This window comes from Oncorhynchus kisutch, linkage group LG26 (genome assembly GCF_002021735.2).
Source record: "Oncorhynchus kisutch isolate 150728-3 linkage group LG26, Okis_V2, whole genome shotgun sequence".
Taxonomy (NCBI): Eukaryota; Metazoa; Chordata; class Actinopteri; order Salmoniformes; family Salmonidae; genus Oncorhynchus; species Oncorhynchus kisutch.
In genome coordinates, this window is record NC_034199.2 from 25,390,118 (window position 1) to 25,408,628 (window position 18,511).

The 18,511-nt window shown below is 46.0% G+C and overlaps 1 protein-coding gene across 1 annotated transcript in view; it reads right to left on the minus strand.

Annotated features, from left to right (window-relative positions):
• Nucleotides 1-10,711, minus strand: part of LOC109871283 (vang-like protein 1) — a 50,168-nt gene extending 39,457 nt beyond the window's left edge. The window contains exon 1 of the mRNA XM_020462103.2: nt 10,500-10,711. The gene's annotated coding sequence lies outside the window, so the exon portion shown is untranslated. The remainder of the gene's footprint in view (nt 1-10,499) is intronic.
• Between the last annotated feature and the right edge of the window lie 7,800 nt (nt 10,712-18,511).

Consider the following 18,511-nt stretch of genomic DNA (forward strand, 5'->3'; position numbering starts at 1 on the left):
AGTACATTTGTGTTAGGCTAGTGGTGTTTCAGTAAGGTTTCTGTACTGCACATTTGTTTTGCATTCTCTGCCATCACGTGCACCCAAGTGAAACAAATCATCATAATATCATTCGGCCAGGTAGGCCTACTTTGCAGTCAACATTTAATTGGGAAGGTTTATGAGGAAAAACTTTGAAAATGACTGTTGTTTCAGCATCAAGGATTTTTAGAGCCGATAGGCTTTATAAATGTATATACTTCAGGCGTGTACTTCAGGTTGATTACTAGCATATATTGAGTTAAATCCAAATCAACTTAAAGTACCTACAAAATGAGTTGTGCAGCAGAAGGAAGGCTACAGATACATTTTCCCTTTTTCTGTTTGCGATTCACAAATTATTATTTTGATTCCCATGATTCACCGCGATTTAACTGAACCCCATCTACTACAATGGTGAAGCATACCATTCAATTTGTCAAAAACATTTAAAAAAAAATGTATAAATACCTCGATTTTGGAACATTGCTGCGGGGACTTGCTTCGATTCAGCGACAAGAGCATTAGTCATGTCGGTCACTGATGTCGTGTGATTAGGCCTGGCTCACAGTCGGCGTTCCAATTCATCCCAAAGGTGTTTGATGGGGTTGAGGTCAGGGCTTTATGCAGGCCAGTCAAGTTCTTCCTCACCAATCTCGACAAACCATTTCTGTATGGACCTCTTTGTGCATGGGGGCATTATCAGGCTGAAACAAGAAAGAGCCTTCCCCAAACTGTTGATTCTGTGCTTCTAACTTTGAGGCGTCTAGAATGTCATTGAGCTGTCCCGGAACTAAGGGGCCTAGCCCAAACCATGAAAAGCAGCCCCAGACCATTATTTCTCCTCCACCAAACTTTACAGTTGCTACTATACATTGGGTCAGGTAGCGTTCTCCTGGCATCCGCCAAACCTAGATTCGTCCGACGGACGTGATTCATCACTCCAGAGAACGTGCTTCCACTGCTCCAGAGTCCAATGGCGGAAAGCTTTACACCACTCCAGCCAACGCTTTGCATTGCGCATGATGATCTTAAGTTTTTGTGCGGCTGCTCGGCCGTGGAAACCCATTTCATGAAGCTCCCGACGAACAGTGATTGTGCTGACGTTGCTTCCAGAGGCAGTTTGGAACTCGGTACTGAGTGTTGCAGAAGAGGGCAGAAGATTTGTACGTGCTATGCGCTTAAGCACTCTGTGGTCCAGTTCTGTGAGCTTGTGTGGCCTACCACTTCACGGCTGAGCCGTTGTTACTCCTAGACGTTTCCACTTCACAGTAACAGCACTTACAGTTGACCAGGGCAGTTCTATCAGGGCAGAAATTTGACGAACTGACTTGTTGAAAAGGTAGCATCCTATGATGGTGCAACATTGAAAGTCACTGAGCTTCAGGGCTCCTGAGTGGCACAGCAGTCTAAGGCACTGCATCTCAGTCCTAGAGACGTCACTACAAACCCTGATTAGATTCCAGGCTGTATCACAACCGGCCGTGATTGGGAGTCCCATAGGGCGGCACACAATTGGCCCAGCGCAGTCCGGTTTAGGGTTTGGCCGGGGTAGGCCGTCATTGTAAATAAGAATTTGTTCTGAACTGACTTGCCTAGTTAAATGAGGGTTAAATAAATTAAACTAAACAAAAGGCCATTCTACTGTCAATGTTTCACTATGGAGATTGCATGGCTGTGTGCTTGATTTTTTACACCTGTCAGCAACGGGTGTGGCTGAAATAGCCAAATCTACTCATTTGTAGGGGTGTCCACATACACAATACATACAAGTGTATTTGCTATAATTACATTTCTGTATGTGGTTATGGTTCAGTGGACTGGGCAGACATATTCATGAGAGCAGAAAGTGAAATTAATGTAATATAAACACTCATTCGGCTGTTTATCTAGGATTTGCACTGAGACTCAGGGTCAGGGAGCCAGTGAAGCAAGGTCAGGGGTATAGGCATATTTATAGCTTCCTCAGAGATGCATTTACCCATACTAATAACAGTAATAGCATGCGTCTTTAAAACTTCTTCAGGATTGGTGGGTGCTCTGCGGGACGGTTGAGCTAATGTATGCTAATGCGAATAGCATGAGGTTGTAAGTAACAAGAACATTTCCCAGGACATAGACATATCTGATATTGTCAGAAAGCTTAAATTCTTGTTAATCTAACTGCACTGTCCAATTTACAGTAGCTATTACAGTGAAATAATACCATGCCATTGTTTGAGAGTGCACAATTTTGAACATGAGAAGTTATTAATAAACAAATTAGGCACATTTGGGCCTAGCAGACGCACTTATCCAGAGCGACTTACAGGAACAATATTAGAGTTAACTGCCTTGCTCAAGGGCAAATCTATACATTTTTCACCTAGTTGGCTCAGGGATTCGAGCCTAGAAAAAGAAGAGGAGATGTGTGCGGTGGTGGCATTCTCACTGCGACATCACCAATTCCACTTAGGTGTCCATTCATCCATATTGCTTTTGAGGTTGGCATTGACTGCTGCCATTTTGAACAGAAATGCAATGGTTCATTGTATCAGTCTACAACTTTGCACATGCACTGCTGGATTCTCGCAGCCAAAATATATATTGCACCTAGGCTGGAATCGTACATGATGGCCTTTCTCTTGCATTTAAAAGATGGTAGAAAAAAAATATATACAAAAGAACAGTGTTTTTTTTTATTTGTATTATCTTTTACCAGATCTAATGTGTTATATTATCCTACATTCCTACAAGCTTCAAAGTGTTTCCTTTCAAATGGTACCTAGCATATGCATATCCTTGCATCAGGGCCTGAGCTACAAGCAGTTAGATTTGGGTATGTCATTTTAGGCAACATTTGAAAAAAAGTGCCGATCCTAAGAAATGAGAGAGACATTTACAGTGTAAAAGGTCAGTTAGGTCTAGGACTGTGGCGGTCATGACATGTTGTCAGCCAGTGATTGGCAGTTATTTGCTTGACAGTCTCACGGTAACTGACCATTAATTATCATAAACACATTTAGCATCTCCTGGCTTCCAAACATAGCCTACAAGCCACTGATGCAGACTATTGGATTTATTAGACTTTTTTTAAATGTAGACGTTCCATAGTCTACACCTTCACAATACATTCATTATGTATTTTCGACAGGTCTAAAGAAACATGATAAAGAAAATGTAGTCTATTTCAGAAGAACAGAATAGCATACTCCTTGTCCTGATGTTAGGCCCTGATCTGGCTATACCATATGGCTGTGGGCTACATTAGTTCATTTAGCAGACAAGATTTTCTTAGAATTCCATGGCATTATATTTTAGTATGAAGAGTACAATAATTATTGAACATTACTGAATAAAAGAGGATGTTTTCTCCAAAATATTTCTGAGGGAGTGCACACATGCAACTACTCTGTGTTAAGCCGTTAACAAAAGTAATCCTAATATAATAATTATAATTCCCTCTCCCAGCTGTGTGCTCCGAAGCACCTCTCACTCACATAGCTCAATTCTTATCAGCCAATGCCTGTCACGTGATCGAGGCTCCACAGGCTCCAATTTTTTATTTGATTTTTGAATACATTTGCATTGATGTCAGAGTGACAAGAATGCTGAGTACCAGACAGTTAAGCAAGTTTGGTAGGCTAATAATGTCCATCAGCAGCATCAGAGCTTGGAGAAGTCGAATTACCCTGACTAAAACAGTCACGTGGAATTTGACTGCCGTCACAACTTGTGACCGCCGGAGTGGCGGTATTACAGTCACCGTAACAGCCATAGTTAGGTCACTCTTTAACCTTTTCCCTACAGATGACTCTCATCTTATGTAATCAGTTACAAGGCCAGGGAATGATGTGATATATGGTGTGTGTGTGTGTCTGTGTGGACTTAAAAATGTTTGTGTTTGTATGTGTGTGTATAATATACATATATATATATATATATCTTTGTACTCATTTGCCCCAGTTGTACAGTCATTTGGCCCATAGACAGGGTAGAGGGGAAGGGAGTGTGATCAGAGAAGCCAACACATTCAGCTGTATCCAGCATGGCATCATCTTGTGTGGCACACATTAACCTAGCCTGCATGGATCATTGGTTACCATGGCATCCACACTGTGTCCTCCCTCCCCCACCCCTATTAGCCCCCCTCCCCCTTTGAATGCCCTGCCCTGATGGTGGCAAAGTGCCAGGCATTTAGTGTGTTTGTTTGTTTAGAAGTCAAACATATGCCTATACCCACCACCCCATCCTAAACACAAACATATGTACTGTATTCACATGTACAACAAACAAGGTAAATGAAAGAAGACAGAAACACAAAAACACACTTAGTAATAAACAAATAACAAACTCCAAGGTAGATATAGGAACACAGGAGGACATACACATACATACAAGCACGTGATGAGGTTTAAGTCTGTTGGAAATTAAGTAAATGGTGACAGAGAATCTTTGCAGGGCTATTTATAGAGAAAGCAATCTGGCCATGGACTATAGATAAGCCTATAACAGCTGTTGACTAACAATACTGCAGTGTACAAACACACATGGGGGGGGGGGGCTTTGGGCAGTGTGGGGACCGAGAAAGAGTTCACACCATGAAGCCAGACATGTCTGACAGTGTGGGTTACCAGTGAGAGTCAAATAAAGCCTGAAGCATAGAACATAATCTTTAAAACACATACAGCTCAGGATACATATGGTTAAATATAATGCATGTCAACTATTTTCAGCAAGCTTAACATGTGTAAAGATTTGTATGAATATAAGATTCAACAACTGAGACAAACTGAACAAGTTCCACAGACATGTGGCTAACAGAAATGGAATAATGTGTCTCTGAACAAAGGGGGGGGGGGGGGTGTCAAAAGTAACAGTCAGTATCTGGTGTGGCCACCAGGTGCATTAAGTACTGCAGTGCATCTCCTCCTCATGGACTGCACCAGATTTGCCCGTTCTTGCTGTGAGATGTTACCCCACTCTTCCACCAAGGCACCTGCAAGTTCCCAGATATTTCTGGGGGGGAATGGCCCTAGCCCTCACCCTCCGAGCCAACAGGTCCCAGATGTGCTAAATGGGATTGAGATCCGGGCTCTTTGTTGGCCATGGCAGAACACTGACATTACTGTCTTGCAGGAAATAACGCACAGAATGAGCAGTATAGCTGGTGGCATTGTCATGCTGGAGGGTCATGTCAGGATGTGCCTGCAGGAAGGGTACCTCATGAGGGAGGAGGATGTCTTCCCTGTAACACACAGCATTGAGATTGCCTGCAATGACAACAAGCTCAGTTCGATGATGCTGTGACACAATCGCCCCAGACCATGACGGACCCTCCACCTCCAAATCGATCCCGCTCCAGAGTACAGGCCACGGTGTAACGCTCATTCCATCGATGATAATTGCGAATCCGATCATCACCCCTGGTGAGACAAAACCGCGACTCGTCAGTGAAGAGCACTTTTTGCCAGTCCTGTCTGGTCCAGTGATGGTGGGTTTGTGCCCATAGGCAACGCTGTTGCCGGTGATGTCTGGTGAGGACCTGCCTTACAACAGGTCTACAAGCCCTCAGTCCAGCCTTTCTCAGCCTATTTCGGACAGTCTGACAATGTGTAAAAATTGTGCGTTCCTGGTTTAACTCGGCAGTTGTTGTTGCCATCCTGTACCTGTCCCACAGGTGTGATGTTCAGATGTACCGATCCTGTGCAGGTGTTGTTACACGTGGTCTGCCACTGCGAGGACGATCAGCTGTCCGTCCTGTTTCACTGTAGCGCTGTCTTAGGCGTCTCACAGTACGGACATTGAAATGTATTGCCCTGGCCACATCTGCAGTCCTCATGCCTCCTTGTAGCATGTCTAAGGCACGTTCACGCAGACGAGCAGGGACCCTGGGAATTTTCTGTTTTTCAGTCAGTAGAAAGGCCTCTTTAGTGTCCTAAGTTTTGCTAACTGTGACCTTAATTTCCTACCGTCTGTAAGCTGTTAGTGTCTTAACGACTGTTCCACAGGTGCATGTTCATTAATTGTTTATGGTTCAGTTAACAAGCATGGGAAACAGTGTTTAAACCCTTTACAATGAATATCTGTGAAGTTATTTTGATTTTTATGAATTATCTTTGAAAGACAGGGTCCTGAAAAAGGGACAATTCTTTTTTTGCTGAATTTGTGTGCGTGTGTGTGTGCACGCGTGTGTACGCGTGTGTGTGTGTGTGCGTACTAGTGTTCATCCAGTAAGTATTTTCATTGAGCTGGTTAAGATACCATACCACATGAATAATCTTACCGGGGTGTTCAAGAACAAACAAAAAAACCTGCATTCACTTGAGAGATCATCCAAAGGTCAGAAAGCAGGAGGGAGAACATTTGACTAAGACATACAAACACACACACAGGTCCTACACATACAGTTGAAGTCGGAAGTTTACATACACCTGAGCCAAATACATTTAAACTCAGTTTTTCATAATTCCTGACATTTAATCCTAGTAAAAATCCCCTCTCTTAGGTCAGTTAGGATCACCACTTACGTTTAAGAATGTGAAATGACAGAATAATAGTAGAGAGAATGATTTATTTCAGCTTTTATTTCTTTCATCACATTCCCAGTGGGTCAGAAGTTTATATACACTCAATTAGTATTTGGTAGCATTGCCCATAAATTGTTTAACCTGGGTCAATTGTTTTGGGTAGCCCTCCACAAGCTTCCCACAATAAGCTGGGTGAATTTTGGCCCATTCCTCCTGACAGAGCAGGTTTGTAGGCCTCCTTCCTCACACACGCTTTTTCAGTTCTGCTCACAAATTCTCTACAGGATTGAGGTCAGGGCTTTGTGATGGCCACTCCAATACCTTGACATTGTTGTCCTTAAGCCATTTTGCCACAACTTTGGAAGTATGCTTGGGGTCATTGTCCATTCGGAAGACCCATTTGCAACCAAGCTTTAACTTCCTGACTGATGTCTTGAGATGTTGCTTCAATATATCCACATAATTTTCCTGCCTCATGACACCATCTATTTTGTGAAGTGCACCAGTCCCTCCTGCAGCAAAGCACCCCCACAACATGATGCTGCCACCCCCGTGCTTCACAGTTGGGATGGTATCCTTCGGCTTGCAAGCCTCCCCCTTTTTCCTCCAAACATAACAATGGTCATTATGGCTAAAAGTTCTATTTTTGTTTCATCAGACCAGAGGACATTTCTCCAAAAAGTACGATATTTGTCCCCATGTGCAGTTGCAAATTGTAGTCTGGCTTTTTTTAAAATGGTGATTTCGGAGCAGTGGCTTCTTCCTTGCTGAGTGGCCTTTCAGGTTATGTCGATATAGGACTAGTTTTACTGTGGATATAGATCCTTTTGTACCCGTTTCCTCCAGAATCTTCACACGGTCCTTTGCTGTTGTTCTAGGATTGATTTGCACATTTCGCACCAAAGTACGTTCATCTCTAGGAGACAGAATGCCTCTCCTTCCTGAGCGGTATGATGGCTGCATGGTCCCATGGTATTTATACTTGCGTACTATTGTTTGTACAGATGAACCTGGTACCTTCAGGTGTTTGGAAATTGCTCCTAGGTATAAACCAGACTTGTAGAGGTCTACAAATTTTTTTCTGAGTTCTTGGCTGATTTCTTATGATTTACCCATGATGTCAAGCAAAGAGGAACTGAGTTTGAAGGTAGGCCTTAATATACATCCACAGGTACACCTCCAATTGACTCAAATTATGTCAATTAGCCTATCAGAAGCTTCTAAAGCCATGTTGAAAGGCATATTCAACTTAGTGTATGTAAACTTCTGACCCACTGGAATTGTGATACAGTTCATTATAAGTGAAATAATCTGTCTGTAAACAATGGTTGGGTTAAGTACTTGTGGCATGCACAAAGTAGATGTCCTAACCGACTTGCCAAAACTATAGTTTGATAACAAGAAATTCGTGGAGTGGTTGAAAAACTAGTTTTAGATGACTCCTAATTGTATGTAAACCTAATTGTTTGTAAACATCTGACTTCAACTGTACACACACACACACGAGAAGAGAGAGTTGATAATGGTCACAAACACCCAAAACCTCAAATGTAAAGAGAGAGAAGCGAGCTGACACACTTTTCTGGTACGCAATCCAACGTCCGTGGTTCCAAACCCCTTCATGCGAAATGAAATAGTAGCCCAAGTACAGTGCCTCATGATTCAGGATGAGAGAAGGAAGGCTTGTGAGGCTTGAGAACTAACACTTGTCTGGTTGAATGGCTGATTGGATGTTTCTTAACAGGTAACAGGCTCAGGACATGCCTTTGCTCACCGCTGTTCTGCCGTTGAGAACGGCAGTTTGACCCCCAACACAACTGCTCCCCGTTTAATGCAGCTGATTCAGAGGGGTTGGGTTAAATGCGGAAGATAGATTTTTGTTAAATGCCTAGGTATCCCCCTTCCCTTCTCTTTCCCCAACTGGTGTAGACTTTACAATGAAACACTTGCTTAAAAAAAAAAAATATATATATATATATATATATATATATATAGTAACAGTTAAAACATTTAAAATACGCAAGAATGTAGCTATATCCAGGGAGTACCAGTATTAGATCAATGTGCAGAGATATTAAGTATTTGAGGTAGATATGCACATGAAGGCAGGTTAAAGTGACTAGGCATCAGGATAGATAATAATAAAAGTAAAATAAAGTACAAAGTAGCAGCAACAAATGATGAGTGTAAAAGTGTATTATTGAGAGTGTGTGTGTTTGTAAAGTGTATGAATGCATGTTTGTGTTGTGTCGGTATGCGTGTGTGTTGTCTGTATGGGTTTTGTGTGAGAGTGTTAATGTAGTGTGTGAGTGTGCATATGGTGTGTATATATAGTCAGGTGAGTGTTTTTAAGGTCAGTGCATATAGTTTAGGTACCATTAATTGACTATTTAGCAATCTGGGTATTTAGCAGTATTATGGATTGGGGGTAGAAGCTGTCTCGGATCCTGGTTGTCCGAGAGTGGATGCTCCGGTACCATTTGCTGGACAGTAGCAGAGAGAACAGTCTTTGGCAATTTTCAAATCAAATCGTGCCTTCCTCTGACACTGGCTGATATAGAGGTCCTGGATGGCAGGGAGCTCAGCCCCAGTGATGCCTCCCAAAAGAACACACAGTGTAGTAGGCTACCTCATCCATTATGAGTGCATGGCAGGTGACAGGCAGCCACAAACTCTCCTGCATTGCCAGTGGGCAATAAGGGTCTAGAAAAATATATGGGCAAGATAAGGTCTCCAGCAACCTTATTCAATAAACGTGTGTGTTTATCACAGTGAGAATAATGATAGGAAAGGGAAGGTCCCTTCCAGTAGAGGCTGCTGAGGGAAGGAAGGCTCATAATAATGGCTTGACTGGCATTTATGCAATGGTATCAAACACGTAGTCATGTGTTTGATACCATTCCATTCCAGCCATAATACTCCGTTTCAGCCATTAGTATGAACCGATCTCTCCTCAGCAGCCTCCTCTGGTCCCTTCAGTATGCAGCATGGCTATACAGGATGGATAAGCATTAGCCAACAACAGTGTAAACCGTGATCATGAACTAGATTCAGCCCGCGGGACGATTATTCTTGAGCATCGGTCAGGGGGCCGGAACATAAAATAATTTGTAGACTGCAAATTGACCGCAAGAAGCCCAAACATGTGGTATTTGACAAAACCTCATCATTTTCCAACCTTGCTTACGTTTGAATACGATCACCGGTCTCTCTATTATGCGTGGGAATACTTGATTTGATACAGATATCCAAAATGTAAATCACTTGGATCGGCTTTCCTGGTGTTTAGTATTTTATGTCCAACAATAAAAATATAACAACAATTGTTCCTCAGACAATTTGGGGGGCTAAATAAAACCACGGGCCGCCAGTTGGGGAACCCTGGTGTAAATATACCAGGAACCCTGGTGTAAAAGGGACTATAGCAGGCTCTTCCATCTGTACAATACTACTACCACCACCAATAGTCAGTAGTGATGAACGGTAAATCTAACCCAATGAACCCGCATCCGATCGATCCACCCACGAGTTCAAATAAAATAGACGACTCTTTAGATATAATGACCACGGAAAGCTATAACACGGGCCGAATATCTGTTGCACCGGGTAGGCTACAGTTTCAGACAGGCACATGCACTGTCTCTGGTTTCGAGTGTTTCATAAATTACATGCCAGCCCCCATGTCACCGAGGAGTCGGCGAATTTCAAAGGTTACGCAGTCAGGCCTACATTGTGACAAATAACTGCATGCATGAATGTACGGCGTTACATTGTAGCATGTTACATGAAAAACAACCATTTATCATAGCAGTGAGAAATAACAACCGCGTCAATGTAAAGTGTACTCAACTCGCGGCAGCGGTACTGAACTTCCGTTGTTGAGCCCCCGAATACCGCTGAATTCCGTTGCAAAGCACAAATTAATTGGCAACATGACATCTACAATGCGCACATGCATCGCTAATAACTCACCTTTTTATGTTGGCGACATTCCTTCACTTGCGTTTTGGCGTGAAATACAAGCTGCTATGCTTACAGCTGGGCACACCTAGGCTGCAAATCCAACTGATCCAGAGGCGGTGTTGCTGCTTCTCCAGCAGATAGCTAGCAGATCCGACCCGCTTGCTTACAGCTACACTAGGGTCCAAAGGGCTTGCTTTCAGCTGCACTAAGGTCCAACAGGCTTCCTGTTTAGATTAAGGCGGAGCTGGAGCGAGTAACTGCTCGGAAAACGTACCTAAATGAGGTATGATAAATGTTTTTCCATTATCCAAACTGAAAAGTTGGAACTACTGCTAGTGTTTTAGTTAATTTTTTTTATTTTTTTTTATTTAACCTTTATTTAGCTCGGCAAGTCAATTAAGAACACATTTTTATTTACAATGATGGCCTACCAAAAGGCAAAACCTCCTGCGGGGACGGGGCTGGGATTTATTTGCAGGTTTTCCGACTTACAAAGCATGTAGAGGTCTGTAATTTTTTTATCATAGGTACACTTCAACTGTGAGAGACGGAATCTAAAAACAAAATCCAGAAAATCACATTGTATGATTTTTAAGAAATAAATGTGCAAGAACTACAGGAAACGTATAATCTCTGTAATTGCAAACAAAGGTTTCTGTACCAAATATTAAGTTCTGCTTTTCTGATGTATCAAATAATTTTGTCATGTAATAAAATGCAAATGAATTTCTTTAAAATCATACAATGTGATTTTCTGGATTTTTGTTGGCAAGAATGGTCCCACCTGATCTTGCCTTCCATATTTGAAGACATTTATTTTCATTGTTAGAGTGGCCACTAGAGTATCTAATCAATATATTGGACAATCTGTGTCCTTAAGCTAGGTAGCGTTTTAGAATGGCAGCATCAGCCAATCAGCTCCTTTGTTGTTCAACGCGACGTGGACGTGCCATTCCATAATGGCTGCTTTGGCTACTGCTAGCTAGCATGAGGACAAAAACAGCAGTTTACTTAAAAACTAGTGGTCGAGGGCACATCATCCCTGGATTGAGGTACGTTTTCAGAGCCATATCTCACGCCGGCTCCGTGGTGTCTTAATCTACACAGGAAGCCTGTCTGACCATAGTGAAATTGTAAGCAAGTGGGTTGGATCTGCTGGCTCAGTGGTGGACAGATAGGGAATGGATTCTGGGGGGAGATAGAGGAAATGAGAGATGTGTGTAATAGGGGGCATTAGTGTGTAGGCAGTTATCAGCATGCCCCATATTTAGAATCTAATTCATTCATTAATTAGCAATTGATGCAGTGATGAGATTTATTTTTACTATTCAAAATGATTGGTTGATTTTTTTCTGTAGAATTATAAATCAAATCGAGCTGTATTTATACAGCACATTTCAGACAGGATATGCAACACAATGTGCTTCACAGGAAAGAACTTGAAAAATAAAAACTGAAATATTTCCTACACAACAAACATAACAGGATAAAAAAAACTAAACAATAACAAAAACTGAATGACTAAAAAGCACCCTAAGGAAAAGCAAAGCTACTAAGGTGTGTTTTAAGATCTCTTTTAAATATGTCCACAGTTTTGACCTCCCTCCCTAATAATCACAGTGGTTGTAGATGGTGCAAAAGGTCAGCACCTCTGGAGTAAATGTCAGTTGGCATTTCATAGCCGATCATTCATAGTTAGAAACAGCAGGTGCTGTAGAGAGAGAGAGTCCAAAACAGCAGGTCCGGGACAAGGTAGCACATCCAGTGAACAGGTCAGGGTTCCATAGCCACAGGCAGAACAGTTGAAACTGGAGCAGCAGCATGACTAGGTGGACTGGGGACAGCAAGGAGTCATCAGTCCTGAGTCCTGAGGCATGGTACCAGGGCTCAGGTCCTCTGAGAGAAGAGAGAGATAGAGAGAGAGAATTCGAGGGAGCATACTTAAATTCACACAGGACACTGGATAAGACAGGAGGAATACTTCAGATATAACAGACTGACACTAGCCCCCCGACACATAAACTATTGCAGCATAAATACTGGAGGCTGAGACAGGACAGGTCGGGAGACACTGTGGCCCTGTGCCTGTGAACAGGGAGGGATTAACAATAGCTTGCACTTCGTCAGATCTGCAATTAAAAACTGTTTTGAAGGAGGTGGTGGGTATAGGATCGAGAAGGAAGGTAGAATGCTTAATTTGTGATATCACATTCCTGAGCATGGCTGTGTCAACCAGGGAAAATAAATCCATAGTGACTTTGCGTGTTAGGCTAGGGCACATATCATAAAACTTCTCATCGGGTCTTGCTTGACTGAGCCTAATGTTAATTATCTTATCTCTGAAATTTACTGCAAACTCGTCACATTTAGATGTGGAGGAAAATTCACATTTAGGATTTATCAGGCCATCAATGGCTGAGAAGAGCACTCTCGAATGATTCTGATTATTAGTGATTAAGTTAGAAAAATGAGCCCATCTGGCATTTCTAATTGCCTTATATATGCCAAGTTGCTCTCTCAGAATATCATAATGGACCTGCAACTTTGACTTTCTACACTCCCTTTCTGCAATTTCTCTTGAATTGATTAGTTTCCTCACTCATCCAAGGGGCTCTCTGTTTGGATGTGGCTTTTTTCAACCTTACTGGAGCTATGGTATCAATGGTTGTCCTTAATTTGCTATTAAAGTTGTCAACTAAATCATCACAAGAGGAAGGCAGAATAGGTGAATGAGTATTGTTCATACACTCAATACAATCTGTAGCAAGGTAAGATAACATTTCTTATTAACGTGTTCAGTATTACCATGTGCTGTGGGCTACAAGCTAGTAAAAAACACACAGTGGTGATCAGATAAAGCAACATCAACAATGGAGGATATGTCAATAGAAAGTCCCTTGGTAATAACCAGGTCCAGAGTATAGCTGCGGTTATGGGTGCACCCATTAACATGTTGGATAAAGTCCATAGAGCTCAACAGATTCATACATTCAATGACCTTGGAGTAAGTCTCTTTGTCAACATGAATATTAAACTCGCCCAACACAATGATTTTATCATAGTTCTCAAGGATAGTAGACAATAGTTCTGAGAAATCAGTAAAGAAAGTGGGACAGTGCCTTGGTGGCCTATACAAGGTTATGGCCAGCACTGATGGCTGACATTTAAACAGTATAGCATGATGCTCAAAAGACCCAAAGAGCAACACTACAGTCTGAAGACACCCATGTTTCAGTGAGAAACATGCAATCAACTTTGAGCTCAGTAATGAGGTCATTCACAAGAAAGGTTTTATTTGTGATCTAACATTTAAAAGTGCCATATTCAATGAGTGTGGGCCACTCTGCCCATGGAGCATCTGCCTCGTGGTAACCGATGGAATAACAACCAAATTATTAACGTTACAACCATGTTTTCTGACAGTCTCCAATCTATCAGAATGGTAGGAGATTGCAGTTTGTGTAAACTCACTAGAAGGCGGAGTAAAAGGAACGTACATACTCACAATAACCATAGTGCCACTTCTACAGGAGTTTAAATGGTTTCCAATTCCTCTGTTGCTTATTCTGACAGGGAGACCTGGAGCACTACCAGACCCTGTCCCTCAGTCTGACAGGGAGGGCTAGAGAACTACCAGACCCTGTCCCTCAGTCTGACAGGGAGGACTAGAGCACTACCAGACCCTGTCCCTCAGTCTGACAGGGAGGGCTAGAGAACTACCAGACCCTGTCCCTCAGTCTGACAGGGAGGACTAGAGCACTACCAGACCCTGTCCCTCAGTCTGACAGGGAGGACTAGAGCACTACCAGACCCTGTCCCTCAGTCTGACAGGGAGGACTAGAGCACTACCAGACCCTGTCCCTCAGTCTGACAGGGAGGACTAGAGCACTACCAGACCCTGTCCCTCAGTCTGACAGGGAGGACTAGAGCACTACCAGACCCTGTCCCTCAGTCTGACAGGGAGGGCTAGAGAACTACCAGACCCTGTCCCTCAGTCTGACAGGGAGGACTAGAGCACTACCAGACCCTGTCCCTCAGTCTGACAGGGAGGACTAGAGCACTACCAGACCCTGTCCCTCAGTCTGACAGGGAGGACTAGAGCACTACCAGACCCTGTCCCTCAGTCTGACAGGGAGGACTAGAGCACTACCAGACCCTGTCCCTCAGTCTGACAGGGAGGACTAGAGCACTACCAGACCCTGTCCCTCAGTCTGACAGGGAGGACTAGAGCACTACCAGACCCTGTACGTCAGTCTGACAGGGAGGACTAGAGCACTACCAGACTCTGTCCGTCAGTCTGACAGGGAGGACTAGAGCACTACCATACCCTGTCCCTCAGTCTGACAGGGAGGACTAGAGCACTACCAGACTCTGTCCCTCAGTCTGACAGGGAGGACTAGAGCACTACCAGACTCTGTCCGTCAGTCTGACAGGGAGGACTAGAGCACTACCAGACTCTGTCCGTCAGTCTGACAGGGAGACCTGGAGCACTACCAGACCCTGTCCCTCAGTCTGACAGGGAGGACGAGAGAACTACCAGACCCTGTACCTCAGTCTGACAGGGAGGACTAGAGCACTATCAGACTCTGTCCCTCAGTCTGACAGGGAGGACTAGAGCACTACCAGACCCTGTCCCTCAGTCTGACAGGGAGGACTAGAGCACTACCTGACTCTGTCCGTCAGTCTGACAGGGAGGACTAGAGCACTACCAGACTCTGTCTGTCAGTCTGACAGGGAGGACTAGAGCACTACCAGACTCTGTCCGTCAGTCTCTTAAACAGTTTGCAATGTTGCTGGAAATAATCCTGGAACCCCTGCAGTTGTGTTTGCCTGCACACACACACACACACAAGTCAAATTCAGTCAGCTGTGTAGCCCATGACACTGTAGTCTGGGCTACACTCTGCTGTATAATAGATAAGAACCCCCAGAAGCGTTGTGTCATTACTGTCCCTAGCCACTCGTCTTATTAAACTAAATCCTTACTGTGTTTGCAGTAAGTGTGAAAGGATAGCCTGTTTTTACCTGTCCAATTCTTTCAGATCTGTGAATATTAAATGGGTAGTAGTGGCTAAATATCTACATTGAGAATGGCCAGGCTCTCCTTCCTCAGTTTGTTTGTGTGTGTTCCCATCTTTTTAATGCACTCACATTTGAAGGGCTGCTGATCATTGACATGCTTATTTCTTCAATAGTCTATAGTATTATAGACCAACAGAGGGCAGCCTTGCACCACATAATTATTTCACACCCATTGGCATTGATTCTGTGTGTGTGTGTGTGTGTGTGTGTGTTTCTATATTTTTTAGGTTGGTACTGTTGTCCTATTTCACACATGTACACATTTTTATTATATGCATGTGAATTGGAAATGTGTTTTTTTCATATGCCAACTCCCCCGAGAAACCCTTGGAGAGTGGGGTCACAACCAGGGATCAGCCATTATTGACCCTGGAGCAATTACACCCTTAACCACTCGGCCACCTATTTATGTGTGTTTTTGTATCCTATACCAGAGTCAAAAATAATTTTTTCTCCACTCTCTGTCCCCCCACCTCGAAGCTTGTGGGATGCTTACGGCCCATCTGTGTGTGGAGACAAAGGGCCTATAGGCCAGCTCAGGCCCAGCTCTCGCCCAAGCCCCTGCTGCTGGAGTGGCCACAGACAATACCCCCCCCCCCCTAGGGCTGAGTGGCCACAGACAATACCCCCCCCCCCCCCTAGGGCTGAGTGGCCACAGACAATACCCCCCCCCCCCCCCTAGGGCTGAGTGGCCACAGACAATACCCCTCCCCCCTAGGGCTGAGTGGCCACAGACAATACCCCCCCCCCCTAGGGCTGAGTGGCCACAGACAATACCCCCCCCCCCCCCCTAGGGCTGAGTGGCCACAGACAATACCCCCCCCCTAGGGCTGAGTGGCCACAGACAATACCCCCCCCCCCTAGGGCTGAGTGGCCACAGACAATACCCCCCCCCCCCTAGGGCTGAGTGGCCACAGACAATACCCCCCCCTAGGGCTGAGTGGCCACAGACAATACCCCCCCCCTAGGGCTGAGTGGCCACAGACAATACCCCCCCCCCCCCTAGGGCTGAGTGGCCACAGACAATACCCCACCCCCCTAGGGCTGAGTGGCCACAGACAATACCCCCCCCCCCCCTAGGGCTGAGTGGCCACAGACAATACCCCCCCCCCTAGGGCTGAGTGGCCACAGACAATACCCCCCCCCCCCCCCCTAGGGCTGAGTGGCCACAGACAATACCCCCCCCCCCCCCAGGGCTGAGTGGCCACAGACAATACCCCCCCCTAGGGCTGAGTGGCCACAGACAATACCACCCCCCCCTAGGGCTGAGTGGCCACAGACAATACCCCCCCCCTAGGGCTGAGTGGCCACAGACAATACCCCCCCCCTAGGGCTGAGTGGCCACAGACAATACCCCCCCCCCTAGGGCTGAGTGGCCACAGACAATACCCCCCCCTAGGGCTGAGTGGCCACAGACAATACCCCCCCCCTAGGGCTGAGTGGCCACAGACAATACCCCCCCCCCTAGGGCTGAGTGGCCACAGACAATACCCCCCCCCCCCCCTAGGGCTGAGTGGCCACAGACAATACCCCCCCCCCCTAGGGCTGAGTGGCCACAGACAATACCCCCCCCCTAGGGCTGAGTGGCCACAGACAATACCCCCCCCCCCCTAGGGCTGAGTGGCCACAGACAATACCCCCCCCTAGGGCTGAGTGGCCACAGACAATACCCCCCCCCCCCCTAGGGCTGAGTGGCCACAGACAATACCCCCCCCCCCCCTAGGGCTGAGTGGCCACAGACAATACCCCCCCCCTAGGGCTGAGTGGCCACAGACTATACCCCCCCCCCCCTAGGGCTGAGTGGCCACAGACAATACCCCCCCCCCCCCCCTAGGGCTGAGTGGCCACAGACAATACCCCCCCCCCTAGGGCTGAGTGGCCACAGACAATACCCCCCCCCCTAGGGCTGAGTGGCCACAGACAATACCCCCCCCTAGGGCTGAGTGGCCACAGACGATACCCCCCCCCCCCCCCCTAGGGCTGAGTGGCCACAGACAATACCCCCCCCCCCCTAGGGCTGAGTGGCCTACACACAATACCCCCCCCCCCCTAGGGCTGAGTGGCCACAGACAATACCCCCCCCCCCCCTAGGGCTGAGTGGCCTACACACAATACCCCCCCCCCCCCTAGGGCTGAGTGGCCACACACAATACCCCCCCCCCCCCTAGGGCTGAGTGGCCTACACACAATACCCCCCCCCCCTAGGGCTGAGTGGCCACACACAATACCCCCCCCCCTAGGGCTGAGTGGCCTACACACAATACCCCCCCCCCCCCTAGGGCTGAGTGGCCTACACACAATACCCCCCCCCTAGGGCTGAGTGGCCACACACAATACCCCCCCCCCCCTAGGGCTGAGTGGCCACAGACAATACCCCCCCCCCCCTAGGGCTGAGTGGCCTACACACAATACCCCCCCCCCTAGGGCTGAGTGGCCACACACAATACCCCCCCCCCCCTAGGGCTGAGTGGCCTACACACAAACCCCCCCCCTAGGGCTGAGTGGCCACACACAAACCCCCCCCCTTAGGGCTGAGTGGCCACACACAATACCCCCCCCCCCCTAGGGCTGAGTGGCCACACACAATACCCCCCCCTAGGGCTGAGTGGCCACACACAATACCCCCCCCCTAGGGCTGAGTGGCCTACACACAATACCCCCCCCCCCTAGGGCTGAGTGGCCTACACACAATACCCCCCCCCCTAGGGCTGAGTTGCCACAGACAATACCCCCCCCCCCTAGGGCTGAGTGGCCACAGACAATACCCCCCCCCTAGGGCTGAGTGGCCACAGACAATACCCCCCCCTAGGGCTGAGTGGCCACACACAATACTAATAATGTCAAAGTGGAATAATGTTCTTAATTTATTTATTTAAAAAAAAAAATATTACAAATGTATTAAAAATGAAAACCTGAAATGTCTTAAGTCAATAAGTATT